This window comes from Triturus cristatus, chromosome 3_1 (genome assembly GCF_964204655.1).
Source record: "Triturus cristatus chromosome 3_1, aTriCri1.1, whole genome shotgun sequence".
Lineage (NCBI taxonomy): Eukaryota > Metazoa > Chordata > Amphibia > Caudata > Salamandridae > Triturus > Triturus cristatus.
In genome coordinates, this window is record NC_140583.1 from 970,123,333 (window position 1) to 970,140,048 (window position 16,716).

The window sequence follows — 16,716 nt, forward strand, 5'->3', positions numbered from 1 at the left end:
TGGCACCCAAGGACCCACCTCAACGCTCCTAATGATGCCTGCAGTGTCAGAACCAGGGACCCCCCCAACCGTGATCAACAGAGGGTAAGATTTCCCGACACCAAAAGGCACCCCTGCACCCGGCACCCTGCGGCCCCCTGTGCCCTACTCCTGGGTACCTACCTATCCTCCAACTACCCAACTTACCTCTCGAAGTGGTGGTGGCACCTGAAGAACCTTCGTCCCCGAGCTTGCAGCCTTTGTTCGTCCTTGAGCTTTTCCATAGCAATCCATTGAGCGGCCGAAGGCTCAAAAGCACCCTGCACCCAGCCACCCGAGTAGCCCTGGCAGTGCAACTTCTACTCCTATCTACTTCCCCATTTGCCCTGAGCAAGTGACCAGGAGCCCAGCTCCCACAGCTGTGTGGCCTGCTAGTCAGCAGCCACCAAGCAAGGGCCCCCTGCCTTCCATAGGATAACTTTGGGCCTAACTCACTCTGCACCCGGCTGCCCCTGTGCTGCAGAGGGTGCAACAACTGTACTTACCTGACACTGCGAGAGTCTATGCCCAGAACCTTAACTCTGCCAGTCGAATACTTACCCAAAAGCCGATAACTCACTTTTGTTCCATAGGGTAACATTGACTGGTTCCTATTGAAATTTCTTCTAAGTGTGGAGTTTCTAAACTTTAAAATATTCACCTAAAATCAACCGAGTAACGAAAACGGAAATACTCGCCTGCTATTAGGAGAGCTCCCAGTGTTGGATCTTGGTGCCCAGCACTGACCCTGAAAAGTACTTAAGATCGTACTTACCACTAACTCAATTTTCTCCCATAGGAAACCATTGACTGTTTTTCTGTGAAATTTCTTCTAAGTGTTGATTTTTGCAAACTACAAATATTCTTTAAAAATTGTACCAAATGTGAAAACGTAATTACTTACCTGTTTTAGATAGATGCCCCAGTACTGAGCCTAGGAGCCCAGCACTGGATTACAAAAGTAACGAGTACATACTTTACCCGTAACTTGAATTTTCTCCAATAGGAAACCATTGACTGTTTTGCTGTGAAATTTCATCTAAATGTCGATTTTGCAAACTTATAAATATTCCTTAAAAATCGCCTGTGTATCTTAAACGCAGTTTCTCAACTGCTTACAGGTGGTACACTAGTGCTGGATCTAGGATCCAACACTGACCCAGAAAAAGTAACCATAACCCCACTTACCTGCTAAGTGAATTTCCTTCCATAGGATAACATTGGTAATTTGATTAGAAACAGTTTCTAAGTGTCAACTTTTAAAATAGCAAAATATTGCTTAAAAATCACAACAGTAACTAAAACGAATTTACTCACTTGTTTCCAAGAACTGTCCCAGGACTGAATCTAGGATCCAGTCCTGGAGTTAGAAAAGTAATCCTGAAAGTAATCAATTGCACATAACTTAAAATTCCCATTGAGCTGAATGTATTATTGTGTTTGAAATTGTGTTGCCTATTGCAACAAACTGTAACTATTATCTGCATAAGTCAATTGCCTAATGCAAAGTATTTAACTAAAGCATCTCATTCTGAGAAAGTGTATTTTGATACCTATTGTTGGTTCTACAATAAAACAACCATATATTTTGTATATAAACCATTGGCCAAGAGTTCAGTTCTTGAGTGTGTGAGACCATTTGCTGACTGAATGTGTACAACAAATGCTTTACACTGCCCTCTGATACTGCCTTACTGCTCGACCAAGCCATCACTTTAGAGAGTAAGGTTATATCTAACTTTAATCTCTGCCAAACCTCTGGGGACTGTGGACTCTGTGCACACTGTACCTATTTGGGAACAGTGTATACAGAGCCACTTTCTCACAGACACTGATACACGTTTCTTTCAGGGTTCATCAAAAAACTCGGTGAGGGACAACCGATCAGAACAAAAGACAGAAGATCGACCAAAGACAAAAAGGAAAACACATCATAATTCAGATTTCAATATCAAACGGGGAGAACAACCTAAAGCAAAACCTCATTTCAAAAAGTAGAAAGTAGTGGGCTTGAAAATTAGACATGCCCAGGTTACTGAGGCCTCTGCTTTGGAACGGGAAATGGGCTCTGACAATGCTAGACAGCGTGGCAGAAGAAACAATAGCTCGCCAGAACCTGAAGGATTTTCTGATGACAGCAGTATTGAATGAACATATCACGGTGGAGACACCTGATCCAAGAGTTAGCATCTCACATTGACTGTACGAAATTACACTCCAAATCAAGGGTGACATCTCAAGAAAAGTTAAAGGTCTCTTTTGGGAGAACTTAACATTTGGATACAACATCCTTTTAGGCGAAAAAGATTGGCCGCCAGAATTTGTGATGGATTGCCCAAAAGGGGAAAGAATCATTATGCCTGCTTTTTCCTACCTTTTTCCAGAAACTTTAAAACATTCATACGCGCAAGAATGGGCGCTAGCGCTAGCTCCGGCATTATACCGCAACCATGTAGGGTGGGACGAAATCCCATCAAAATCTACTCCAAATCCACAAAGATAGTACCCTTTTAAGAATGATGCACAAAGACAGGTCAAAGAAATCTTTGACCAACTTGAATACCAAGGTGTGATTGAGACTTGCACCTCCCCAATGAACAATCCTTTGTTTTCAGTAATGAAACCCGAGAACTCATATTGTCTAGTCTTAGATTACTGACACTTAAACATATGCAAACAATCATTTGCAATTCAAAATGCACATAGTGCTGCATTAATGAATAACATTGTGCAGAAAAATACAAAACAACATTGGATATCTTGAATGGATTCTTCTGCGAAAATGTAGCTCCATAAAGCAGATATTTGACAGAATTCTCTGCCCTCGGCACTTGGAGAATTGTTTGTCGTTTGCCCCAAGGATATAGGAACAGCCCATGGCTATTCTCGGCAAGAATGTCGAAATTATTACAAACATGCAACGAGGCAGTGTCCTATGTAGATGACAACTATCTGATGCACGATGAATTACTTGAACACTTGAGCAGGGTGAACAACATAATTGTGGGTTTCGCCAACTTTGGCTACAAATTTAACTTTAATAAATCAAAAATTGCCCATCTCAATGTCCTATTTTTGGGATATGAGCCATCAAGTGAAGACAAGAGCCTGGCAGCCAACTTTTTAGAAAAATGTGCGCTGCTCCAACCCCCAAAAACTCTCAAAGGTTTACAATCCATTTTAGGATTTCTGAATATTGGCAGAACATACATTCTGGATTACGCGGAAAGAGCAAAACCTTTCTATGACTTAATCAGACCTGATTTCACAGCACATAAGTGGACACAGGAACACACAGATACTCTCCGTTCAGTTCAGGTTTACTTGATAGCATCAAAACATATGCACACACGTGTGAATTCTACCAACTTGGTGATCCAGGCACTCCCAGGTTTATCAAGATATACCTACATCACTTTCAATGAAGGTGAGACAGTCCCAATTGCATGCAAATCACATTTATACAAAAATGCTGAAATGGGATTTCCGGCCACAGAAAAAATACTGACAGCAGTACAGACTGCTGTAGTGAGAGAAAGAACACTGGCACAGGGGAAACGCCTCATAGTTGTAACCCCGTACCAACTTTAGAAGCTGTTACAAAAGCGAGCATTCCAAATGTAAAAGCACTGCATCTACGATGGATACAATGGGCTAATTCTCTCATTGCAACAGATGTAGATTACAAATACGATCCTACACTGAAAACCTAAGCTTTACTGCAGTACGAACAGGAATATCCTCTCCCGAATGAAATCTTGCTTCTAGAAAAATATGAATACATCATTTATACTGATGGTTCTGCTCAGCCTGCCATTGGAAGTAAACAACAGTACAGCGCAGCATGTGCTATAGTAAAAGGACATATGTGGGATGGTAAGTTCCCTCCCAGCAATACAACTACACAATCTTTAGGGGGCCAATTCACAGAACTAATCTGAGATAAAATCCTAAACTTTTGGTATTCACAGAAGGCATTTAGTAGTAGTAAAGTTAGGATTCCTAGTGACGGGATGTAGGGAATCAAGGGGTTAATGGGTGGGAAAGTAATTTAATACCCAGGTAACATTTTTATTGTCTGTGTATTAAATTATTAATTTAAAGATTAATTATGTATTTATTGTTCATTTAGGGAATTAAAATGTAATTTATAAAGGGGATCTATTTTATCAACCCAAATAATTACCTCTAGGTACGGATGTAGGGAATCAAGGGGTTAATGGGTGGGGAAATAATTTAATACCCAGGTAACATTTTTATTGCCTGTGTATTAAATTATTAATTTAAAGATTAATTATATATTTATTGTTCATTTAGGGAAATAAAATGTTATGTATTTAAGGAATATATTTTATTAACCTAAATTATTACCTCCAGGTACAGTGTGTAGGGACTCAAGGGGTTAATAGGTGGGGGAAGTAATTTAATACCCAGGTATTTAAAAACAAAAAATACATTGACATAATTAAATTGTTTTATTGAAATTAATTTATTAATATTGTAAAATGGATTTAGAATTGTGTTTTCTAAAAAAACATAACTCTAGGGATGGAATGTAGGGATGATAGGGGTAATGGGTGTAGGATGATAGGGGTAATGGGTGGGGAAGTAATTTAATACCCAGGTAACATTTTTTTACCTGGGTATTAAATTAGCAATTTAAAAATGTATTATATATTTTTGATTTATTTAGAGAACTAATCTTTAATTTATTCAGGGAATGTATTTTATTGACCTAAATACTTACCTCTAGGGACGGGATGTAGGGAATCAAGGGGTTAATAGGTGGGGAAGTACTTTAATACCCAGATATTTTTTAATTCTTTCACAAATAAATTTAATTCAAATAAGTTTTAAAAGGATTAATACACATTTACGAATATTAAAAAAACCTTTTAAAAATGTCATCAATCTTTAATAGTAAAAAACAAATAACATTGGTAGAATATATTTTAACATAAAAAATATTTTCCAAATGAATAAAATCAGAGTCAAAGAATTGAATAAACTTAACATTTACTATTAATATGCAATATAATTATTTTCAGTCATAAGTAAAATGATATATTATTTAAACTTTTAAATGTTTTGCTCTAACATGTTTTTTGAAGATGATTTTTCATTGCTTATATACATTTTCCCATGCTTTTCAATATATTTTAATTGGTATTTATGTCCTTTTTTCTTTTTAATGAATCTGCTGAAGTATGCGTGAGAACGTCTTCTTCTGTTTTCCGTAGAGCATCTCGGTGATGAAGAGGAGACGAAGGTTTCGCAGACAGGTACGTTTTTTAATATCATTACATTTACACATGGTGGCTACCTGTAAAGTAAAGATAACATTTAGGGATGTGTTCAAGTATGAATGGGATTAACTCTTCGTGTTACGATGAGTTACCCCGATTATAGTCACGGTGCATGTATCTTTCTGCATTTCCTCCACGCAGATGTTTTATTCTTGTTAAAAAAAAGAAAAACGCTGATATAGATTGAGACTGCTTTTTGTTTTTTACATGTGCATTTGATTTAGAGAAATTACTAAATCGGGGCATGTCTTTTTGTCGAGGTTGATGCGTTCTTTAAGTAAATGTCTTAATAAAGTTATATTTGAAAAATGACATACAGAGATGCACTGCTGCTTTATGGGGATGTGCATGTTGTAGGTGGTTGATTCTTTCGTATGTTCAAAAAAAGATTTTGAGGAATATATTTGGTTCAGTGCACATTTTCAGTTAATTCTTTGTTTTCTTTTGAGCACAAATTTGGATCTTGCACGTATTAAGGCTTATTTACTTTTTTTTCACTTAATGGAAATGTGGATATCTTAATCATTTTTCACAACATGTCCAAAAAACATTATCTTAATGGATTTTTGCATATATAGTTTTTTTTTTTTTAAAGGAAACATCAGTCACGGTATGGTTTGAGGCTAATTTACTTGCCCTTTGTTATGATGTCCTATTTTTGGGGCATGTATTTAAAAAAGTGGATTTTCTGGATAGTCTAAAAAATTGGTAATGACTGTCGTGACTTTTGGTTTATTTTGCAGTCCCATTGGGTTGAAATAATGAAGACATCTTAAGGTAGGAACCCTAACTTTACTTTTTTTTGTGAAAAATATTTTCAAAAAATCCAATTGAATTGTTGATAGAGGAAAAACTGACAAGTAATTTGTTTATGCTGTTAGTATTTTTCAGTAATGTAATATGTACGCAATACTGTCAAAGTAGTCAGAAGTCACTATCAACGTAAAATGTTGAAGTTTTGCCAATAGTCTCTCAGACATTTCTTTACTTTTTTTTTTTAAATCCGTGGATTCAGACTACCTGACAGTGATTGCGCCAGTCTCATTTCTTGGAAACTTTGATCCTTTTTCAAAATTTCCAGAAAATGATCAAAATTAGGATGATGTTTAGCTAGTGTTTTATTGTCGGAATTGTGCCATCCTTCAATTGCATTGTTTGTTTTTGCACCACCCTCCAAGCAGGTTGAATATCAGTTCCACCATGCAATAGGATACTTCGGTTTCCTCCTGCGACCCGACCTGCTTAGACGGCCAATCCATGTGTCCTCAAAGTAATTTAGTATAGGTGCCAATTTTTCTCCATTTTGTGTTAAAATAAATCTGATTCCGTAATTGAAGTGTAGTATTCATCTACACTCTCAGGCGGTACAAAACATAACGCAGTTAGTTTTCTAAATTCAAATTGTAGTTTGCTGCTTTCTAAATAGTCTTCAACCAAGGGTGATTTCTGAATTTTTCGCCAATAAGCCTGCGAAAAGTGAAAGAAACATCCTTGGATTTGTGTTTCTGGGTATAATTTTGTAATAGTACTTATCATTGCCAATTCAAAATTTATGATTACTTTTCCAGGACTTTTATTCATGGTTTTGCTTTTTATCACTAATAAAAATTCAGTGTACGTTGAAGATTGTTTGTCATGCATCAAAGCATACACTAAAGGGACGGTTGTGTTATTTATATTAGCATGAACAGTGTACATTTGTGAAAATGGATGGGGTGTTGATTTGAAAGTACCATTCATCATCCAAACTGGACTGTTCTCTAGGGTTATAAGGTTATGATTAGTGCTAAAAATGTAAATTCTTTTAAGAATGTTTTCATTAGCATACAATAGAAAGGATTCATTAGAGAAAGTTAGTCTTAAATGATTGGGGATGCTAATCTCTTTGAAGTTGCGGGGTGTTATGTTTTGGGGATTACTTGTCAATATTTCTCTTTGCACCCTCCGTCTGAGGTTGAGGATGGAAGGCATGCTACCTGCAACATGTGAAGGTATGTTTTGAGCCACTTCCCTTAGAATTGTACCACAGTTTTCATTGGCGATGTGCACTGGAAGTTTAATTTGTTGGCCATTTTCTCGTACTTCTATTTCAATTGCAGAGGCAGAGAGGTTATGGTCTGTTGTCCTAACAACGGTTTCTCCCAGATTAACTGCTCTGCCTGTGCAATGGGACGAGAAATATTGCAGACACCTCCAATGACTTCTGGGTTCTACAGATTTATCTTTACAATAGAGGTACCTACCATATTTCAGTAGATTATTCCTAGTTGTCAGGAACGTTCCTATCCTCAGAGCTTGTTCGATGCTAGAAAATTCCACCTCCAGGCAGCTCCAAGTCTGCGTATCGTAATGGTTCAGACTATTAGAGTGGCCAGGTGAGGGAAGGGGGTGGGAAGGGAACAGCAGGGGAGGAGATCTATAATGATAGAAAACAGATGTGTTTGTTAGACTATTTACTCCCTAGATGTGTTATTATGAGACTCAATTATGACTTATATTGTTACCTGTAATCTTCCTTACTGACACTTGTAATTGTGGGAATGGAAAAAGCTAAAAGACATAATACAGGGAGATTCCTTTTAGCGCTGACTGCTCAAGTCTAGGTTTCACATCCTCAAATCTTTCCACACTTTTCTTGAATCAAGAGATCACTAAAAAGACCTACCATTGCTCTTTCTTTGTCTTTTCAGTGCTTACACACCTCCTTGATCTGCTGCGTAATAAGAGAATGGAAAAGTATCCTTATTATGTAATTCTTAATTCAAAACTGCTTCCAACTGGAGCGGGACCTGCCTCGCAATTATATACAAAATATTCTTAGATTTCAACAGCAATAACATGCACCAATGTAAAGTACTTCCTTTGTTTTTGCATTAAGGTCTTTTCAGCGTAGGACGCAAGGAAATCCAATAAATGTTTATTGCAGTCTCTTTGCGCCAGTTATACCATACGGACCTGTGCCACAGACTCTTAGATTCTTGGGCCTGTCATACACAACTAGGTTTCCAGAGTCGACAGGGATTGCAAAAGAGAGACGCTTACCCGATCTCCATGAGCGTTCCAACTCCTGACCTGCTACGGGCTCTCGTGTCAGCTTCAGGACTTCTGCTCCGCTCTTCACTAGGATGGGAACAGTTGGGCTCCGCTTACGGGACTTCTCGCCAGACGGGATCAGCTGGGCTCTTCAACGCCAGACCTCCGCAGGAGCTTCACTCGGGGAGGAAAGAATAACGAGCGGTTAGGCTTGGGTGTGGCTCTCTTTTATAGAAGAGCCCCACCCAAGATGGCTTCTAAGTTCGGTGGGGTTTCAGTGGGCGGGGCTAAGCACTGCTATCTATATTAAAATAAGGAACAGTTAGTTTGTGCAGCATATTCAAGATATCCAAAACATGCGTATATCAGTACATGGGAAGGTAAACCAGGGAATGATGCGCATCACAGTAAACGGGGGAAGGTTAACAAAGGACAATGCCACCAGTAACGTGCTGTGTGGATGGAGCCATACATCTTGCCACAGAGAGATCGTGTTTTTGTACACTGTAGACGAAGGGCACATGCGTGAGATGCAATACCAATGCCATGTCCAAAGGAGCCAGTGTTGGTGCCCCGAGAGCCGCAGCCCATAACCATGACACTAGTCCACGATTTTACATACGTTGCTTGTCTGTGGATTGACATTGTTAATTAATCGGTTTAAAAAAAATATATAATTATTTGTGCATGTTTCTTTTTGATTGCTTATTACTAATTGCTGAGAGGTAAGTACTGTAGAGGTAAGTACTGAGAGGTACGTTTTGGGATATAACATTTTATCCCAGTCACTGTTATGCACCTGCATGTTTGGTAATTACTCCCTGCTTTTAAAAGGGTAAACAGCCTTTACAACGAGCTTTTTACCTTGTTGTGCTTTTATCACACATTTTTTATCGCGCATGTTTTTACCTTGAATATGCTTTTACAACGCATTCCTTTACCACATATTTAAGGGAAGATGGGGAGTGTGGGTGGTCTCCCCCCACAAACACATTGTTTTTATATATAAAAACAATGCGTGGTAAAGGCATGCATTGTAAAAGCATGTTCGAGGTAAAAACATGCGTGGTAAAGGCATACCATGTCTTAACCTGCGTTGTAAAAGCTTGTTGTAAATTTGATCCCAGTCACTGTTAAGCACCTGCTTGTTTGGTAATTACTCTCTGCTTCTGGAATGGGAAACAGCTTTCTCAACTTGCTTTTTATCTCGTTGTGCTTTTACCACGCATGTTTTTTACCTTGAACATGCCTTTACAACGCATGCTTTTACCGCATATTTATGGTAAGACGGGTGTGGGGGGTCTCCCCCCACAAATATATTGTTTTTATATAACAAAAACAATGTGTGATAATGGCATGCACTGTAAAAGCATGTTCAAGGTAAAAACATGCGCGGGAAAAAGGCGTGGTAAAGGCATATGATGTTGGCTTTTACTTATTCTTCATCAGGTATTCTTTGATCATAGTGTCTGAAATTTTTAAGAGATGTGCAGGTACTTACTGTGCATAGTTGTACTTTTTGTGGATTCGTATAAGCTGCTTGTTTTTTTGATATCCGAAACAGGGATATAAAGGATTTGAATTCTGAAATTAGAAAAGAAACGGTACAATAAGTGATTTTTTTCACAGCTAATCTGTGTTAATTTATGGGGTGAGTTGCATTATTGTTTTGGATCTTAGTCACTGTTCAGCATTTTCTCTCAGTGAAATTGGAAGATGAGATAGATTATAGACTTGCTATCTGGTTATTGGTTTGCAAGTGTCTTCTGGTTTGATTTGATCAGGGGATAGTACTCAGTGGATTTTAATTGTAAAATTTGACTTAACTCACTGTTCAACTCCTGACTTTTGTTAAACACCCACTTCTTTTAGTTAAAAGAAGAATAGACTTCAATTTAACATGAACTTACCGTGCATATATTTATATCTTGTTATGGAGTTGTGCAGTCTCCTTGATGCTTGTTTTTAAAAGTATTGTTTGATTGTGGAAGATATCTGTAATTAGAAAAATAATTTTAAAAATTTTGAATACCACAGAGATGAATACAACCTGTGTCGTGAACATGAACTCTGTATAAGGAAAGGTGCAAAATTACTGTTAATAAAAATTGTTTTAAAAAAAAAAAACATTTGAATACCCACCATATTTTTTTTGTAGGGGAGTTGTAATATTACATTAAAATCTAGTCACTTTCCATTATCGTTTTGATTTGAATCACAGTCTAGTTGATATATTTTTACATAATAGACTGCTTTCTTTTCTATATTTGGTTAGTACTTTGAGTGCCTTTATTTTGAAATTTTGTAGCCTATTCACTAATGATTATTTTCTCTTTAGAAAGTATTCATTGTACTTCCAGTCCTTATTTATGAACACACATGTCTATAAAGATATATTTTGTTACAAAGTTTAGCTGAAACGTATTACAAAAATGTCTTTATTTATATACATATATTTAATTTTGATTTAAATTTATATTTTTCGGGGGTGTGGAGGAGGGTGAAGGGAAGTTGTGGGGGGATGGCGGATCAGTGTTCTTCCTACATGTAATTTAAATTTCTGACTAGTATACATGTTTTATTTTTTTAATTATTTCACGTTCTATCTATTCATTTTAATGATATACTATTTATTCTATGTTATCGCTTATTCTGCCTGTCCCAATAGGTTACTTAGTCTGTTTCCAATTGTTCTCAAAAAGTTAAAAATATTATTTCTCGATTTAATTTGTTCATTTTCTTGCTTGCTTCACGCTGACGATATAATAGACTTTGCTTTAATTTACCTTTTTAGGCCAGTAGACGGCACTGTTGGGTAGTTTATCACTGTGGCGATGTTGTTCTGTGCTCGATGCGACTGTTCTCTCTAGTTGTCACAGTTGAAATGGTTACAAAATGGTGGTTTTCCATTTTTTATATGGTTTATTTATGTGAATTCTTTTTACAAATGAAAATATGTTCTGCAATCCATTTTATTTAAAATATTATCTGTGAGAACCTGCTTTTTTATAATCGATTTAATTAGTGCTTTTTGTCTTATTTTTACCATTTGTTATGCCGCCATTTTAGTTAGCATTGTAGTCAATAGTGTAAAAACAGATGATGGACTTTTCATTTTACTGTTTCTAAGCGTTTATTACTGTCTTTTTGTAGTTCGTCCGGTACTGTAAAAAAAGAATATCTAATTTTAAATTTGTTAATTTAAGGATCCTTCACTAAAATGTGTTTATTTTATAATTCATCTTTAATTTGATTTCATTTGGTTCTTTTAAGAACATAGTGGTATAATCAGGTAATGAGCTAATTGAATATTTTTCGTGGTTAGGAAGTCGTTGTTAAGAATGTAGTGGTTTGGCATTGCTCATGGTTTAGGAATTTGTTGTTTAGGAAGTAGTTGTTTAATCATATAACCCTGCCATGGGCTCAAGTAATCCTCACCTTGAGTCATCAGCGTGTTGGCATATATGTTGAAGGGAATTCACTGGCTGATGAAGCCACCAAGGCAACAGTGCAACTGCTGCCGTTGCTGCGATCACTCATTCTAGCACGAGGATAGATGGAGATATACTGATAGCTGTCAACTCCTCGAGAAACGGCTCTGCAGTGCCAAAGGGCTTGCCACTCAAATAGAAAAGAAAGCAGAATGTGCAGTTCCTCACAAGGGGAGGGGAAGCAAGTCTCTAATTGAATGCCCTCACACACCCAGCAAGGTATCATGCGTCATCATTGGGCTGTGCTCCTCGTCGGGCCGGCGCTGCAATGCCCGACGGGCTCCCGCAAAGGGGCTCTTTGCCGGAGATCTTTTAAGAGACAGCCGTTTGGTGCATGAGGGTGAGTGGTCGGTGTAGTGAGTGAGTGTGAGTGGTGGTTTAAAATAGGTTTAGCACTGCCCTGAGGGAATTAATTGTGTTCACTGGGTGTGCTACCCTAATTAAAATGTGTGGACCCTGTACGGAGTAGCAATGATTCACAGGGTCTAGTACGTGTGCGTGGTCGACATGTTTCTTGCCTGCTGCCCCTAGCGGGTCACTCGGCAATTCTTCAGGACCAAAGTCTAAAGAGTAAGTGCTCAAGAACTCTCACACTACTACAAGGCCGGTGCAGGAAAATTATATTAAATCACCAGCGTTGTTAACTGAAGATCCAGGGGATGTGAAAGACCTGGATAGTAGAGACCTGCAAGAGAATAAAATGAAATCACAACTTTTTGAAGTAATTCATCTCGCATGAAACTGGAGACATTTATATCCTCCAAAGGTGTGTTGTTGCTCATGCGAGGTCAATAGTTACCCGAGGCAAGGTAACCCTGGGCATACTTGTGAAAATTGAGTATGCCCAGGGTTATCTTGCCTCGTTTATATTCCTATAAATTAGATAGAGGCTTTAGAGAAAGAAATCAACGATATGGAGCAAAAAGATCTAATTGAAAAAAAAATAGCTATCCTAAAAAAGGTAATGGAAGAACATCAGATATACCTTAAAGATAAGTAGCTGAAAAAAATCAAAAGGGACAATAGAGATTATCGTGACGGGCGTGTTTACACGTTTGCCAAGAAATTCGATAATGTGCAGGGACGAGGGGAAAGGAAGAGAAATCGGGATGAAAGGGAAGAAAGCGATGATGCGCGCTCTGTTAGTAGTGTATCTTCCTCATCAGTGAGTAGTGTACCTTCAAATGTACCACAAGATACCTCTTTAGGGGAAGGAGCTTCTTCGTTCCAGAAGGAGCTCGCAAAGCTTTGAATAAGCAGCAGACTACAACAAAAGAGAGACCAGCCAAAACCAGGAGGGGAGGCAGGAGGTCAAAAGGCAGGTACAGGACGAGGCCAAACACACAAACAGAATGCAGTAGTGAGACCCAATTATAAATGGTACTGTGATTTTTAACCATATGGGATCTGTTGACATGAATAATGACAGCGATTTAAAAGTTGTTAATTTGTCAAATAAAATTCTTGCTAAAGATGAATTGGCAGTCCTCAGCAAAGGTTTGAATTTTTGTCCAACCCAGGGTGGGGATATGACTAAAGTACATATAGATTTGTACAAATTTGGCAGAGTGCTAAAACTGAAAGATTACGTCTCACAGCAAATACCAAAGATAACAAAGCCTCCTATTATGACACACAGTAGCTGATATCCGCAATGTACAACTATTGCTCAGTTTGGATGACGATGGTAACCATGACATGTCTACCTTGCTGAATGATTTTGTTATGTCACAAGATTGTAATTTAAACAGTGGTCTGAAACCAAGATCAAAATGTGTACCTGCTTTGAATTATCATCCCAATATAGACACCTTTTATGATAAAGTGACTGATGATCTGTACAAACTACAGACACCTGGTAAATTTACACCACGTATTAACCACAACGTTACCACCAAGGAAAGACAAGATCTTAATAGACTCAAACTAGATGACAACATTGTCATAAGAGAAGCTGACAAGGGCAGTAACGTTGTGGTTATGAACCACTGTGATTACATGTCTGAGATTGATCGACAATTAAACAATGTTCACTGCTATCAGAGAATTCATAACAATCCTACTAAAAATTTGACAGTGATGATAAATGTGAAGCTATGTGAATGGAGAGATATTGGCCTGTTAACTGAGGATGTGTTCAGATATCTTGGAGTTGACAATCCAAAATAACCATGTATCTACATGTTACCAAAAATTCACAAGGGAGGGGTCTTCCCCCCGGGTCTTCCAATCATTTCAGGGGTGGATTGACCTACTGAGAAACTCTCAGAATTTTTTGACCTTAGACTCCAAAAACATGTTGTAGATCTGCCTTCCTACATAAGGGACAGCAAAGACATTTTAATCAAATTCAAAGATTTCCAGTGGTCTGAGGAGCTCTCTTTCATCAAATTTGATGTTGAAAGCTTGTATACCTGTATATGCAAAGAATTTGGAATGTTAGCAGTTTTATTCTTTCTGGACAGAGAGTGTGCTGAACACAACGAATTTAATGAAATGATATTGGAAATGATAGATATCATTCTCAGCAATAATTGTTTTCTACTTAATACCACATGGTTCCAGCAGATATGTGGGACCGCCATGGGTTCTAAATTCGCTCCCTCTTATGCCTGCCTCTTCATGGGGTGGTTTGAGAGGGAGTATGGCTAGCAGAGACGTGCCTTCCCCTGAACGAACATATTGTGTTCTGGGGGAGGTACATCGATGATGTTATCATCCTGTGGTCTGGATCCAAGGATATGTTACATCAATACTTCACATACTTGAATGCCAACACCTTCAATGTTAAACTCACAATGACACACAACAAAGAAAAAATAAACTTTCTCGACATACATTTTTATGTTAAAGAAGGTATCATACAAAGTACCCTCTACAGAAAAGAAACTGCCTGCAATGCTGTTCTGCATGCCGACAGTGCGCTCTCCCATACTGTCATTAATAACATTCCTTAAGGTGAGATGAAACGTATAAGAAGGAATTGTAGTGAGGAAGATACATTTCTTAAGAATATTCATGGATCCAAGAAAAGATTCTTAAAAAGAGGATACAACAGAGAAGTAGTAGACAAAGTCATTTTGAAAGCCCAACATCTAGACAGGGAAGTGACTCTCTGCAATAAACCAAAGGGACCTATCACGGCTACAAAGGAAAGGACAGTAAGCTTTGTTACACAGTACAACACTAATAGCTGCAGAATGTACAATATTTTAAAAAAGAATTGTGGTCTCCTCAAAGATATTCCGGCACTAAACGAGTGCCTTACCAATAGACCATCTATTACTTACCACAAAGGCAGGTCTTTGCATGACGTTTTATGTCCCAGCTATGTGAGCAACAAACTAAAAACATGGTTACCTCCCAACCCACAAGGCTTTTTTACTTGTGGGTCTTGTAATGTTTGCCCCTTTGGGAAAAATAAAACTACTGACTTTACCTATAATACATCCACACCACATAAGATTGCACATTTCATAAATTGCATTACAACACATGTAATATATGTGTTGGGTTGTAAATGCGATATCATATATGTAGGAAGTACAGTGCGCCCGCTTAAAGTCCGAATACAGGAACATCTCAGAGCAATACTCAACAAGGACAGTCTATACCCTGTAAGCGAGCATTATATGGATGTCCATCCAGATGATAATTCCTTCTGGTTCCATGGTATTGACCATGTACCCCTTGGGGGTAGGGGTGGTGATCGAGAACTATTGGTCAGACAAAAGGAGGCTAAATGGATCTGTTGCTTAAAAGCCACACTGATGGCCCACAAAACAGATAGGGAATTTCACTACTTCCTTGTATAAAAACTATGCGTAGAACCTTACCGTAGTGAAATAGCCTGGGTCTCAAATGAAATTGATTCAACTTAGCTTGCAATATGAATCATTATAAGAAACACTCTATGAATAACTTTTTTGCTAAAATGTATTGTCTCTTTTCTCAATTCTGTCCTTCCCGAATCTGTTACTCACTATCTGTATCTCTTTCAATACTGTGTTAGCCTTTCAAATCCATAATCTGTCATATTCCATATGTTCAAGACATTATTGTTCATATGGCTGAATTGGTGTATTTGTGGGACAACTTGACCCCAAATTCAAGTTCACTATGGGTTGATTTCCCAGTTATTTCTGACATGGGTTTCGTATTTAATTTGATGTTCGAAATACTAAAATATAGCCGCCCCTGACTTTGACTACTGCCCTTTCATCTTGTAGTCACTAGTTGGACAGTTATTTAGAAGCGTTTATAAAGTCTCATACCGACCCATTGTTGTTTCATTCGATCACATATAAAGCTTTAATTTACTATTAGGGTGATTTACTTGTTACCAATATGAAGCTTTATCTGTTACATTTTCAAATAGGCCGTTTTACGCACTCCAATAAGGCCGCTCTGAAACCTGAATCTTACTTTCATTTTACTATGGTCCCCTTGTCCATGTTGTTTGTAATTGACGCGGTTGTGACGTCACCAGGGCTCTCTACATGATTTACAGCCGGCTAGAAATAATGGAGCCTGTTTTATCGCTGCATCCATGCCGGTTATCATGCCGTTTGTTATACTTTGGGCGTCATAAAGGTAAGCGTTGAATATCAGTTAGTACGTCTAATTGCAAAAATGTGTAATTTGCATGCAAACCGGTTCTCTTCACAACAAACTGATGGTAATGCCAGTCCTCAATGTCTTTTGAATTTTGCAGTACCAAGGGGTACTAGCCCAGTACCGTTGTAGTTAGAAGGCATGGGGTCTGCTTTTAACGGTTTTAGCCGATTTGAATACATTTCTACTCTCCCTTGTTAATGCGATACATATTTTGATTGTGTGGTATGCCTTGCTAGCAATTGACTTTGTTG

General features: G+C 38.0%; 1 long non-coding RNA gene across 1 annotated transcript in view; it reads left to right on the forward strand.

The window, feature by feature from the left end:
• Positions 1-5,222: 5,222 nt before the first annotated feature.
• The window catches only part of LOC146861336 (uncharacterized), a 130,010-nt gene continuing 118,516 nt past the window's right edge, over positions 5,223-16,716 (forward strand). The window contains exons 1-2 of the long non-coding RNA XR_014979246.1: positions 5,223-5,300; positions 6,068-6,101. This is a non-coding gene — a long non-coding RNA (uncharacterized LOC146861336). The remainder of the gene's footprint in view (positions 5,301-6,067; positions 6,102-16,716) is intronic.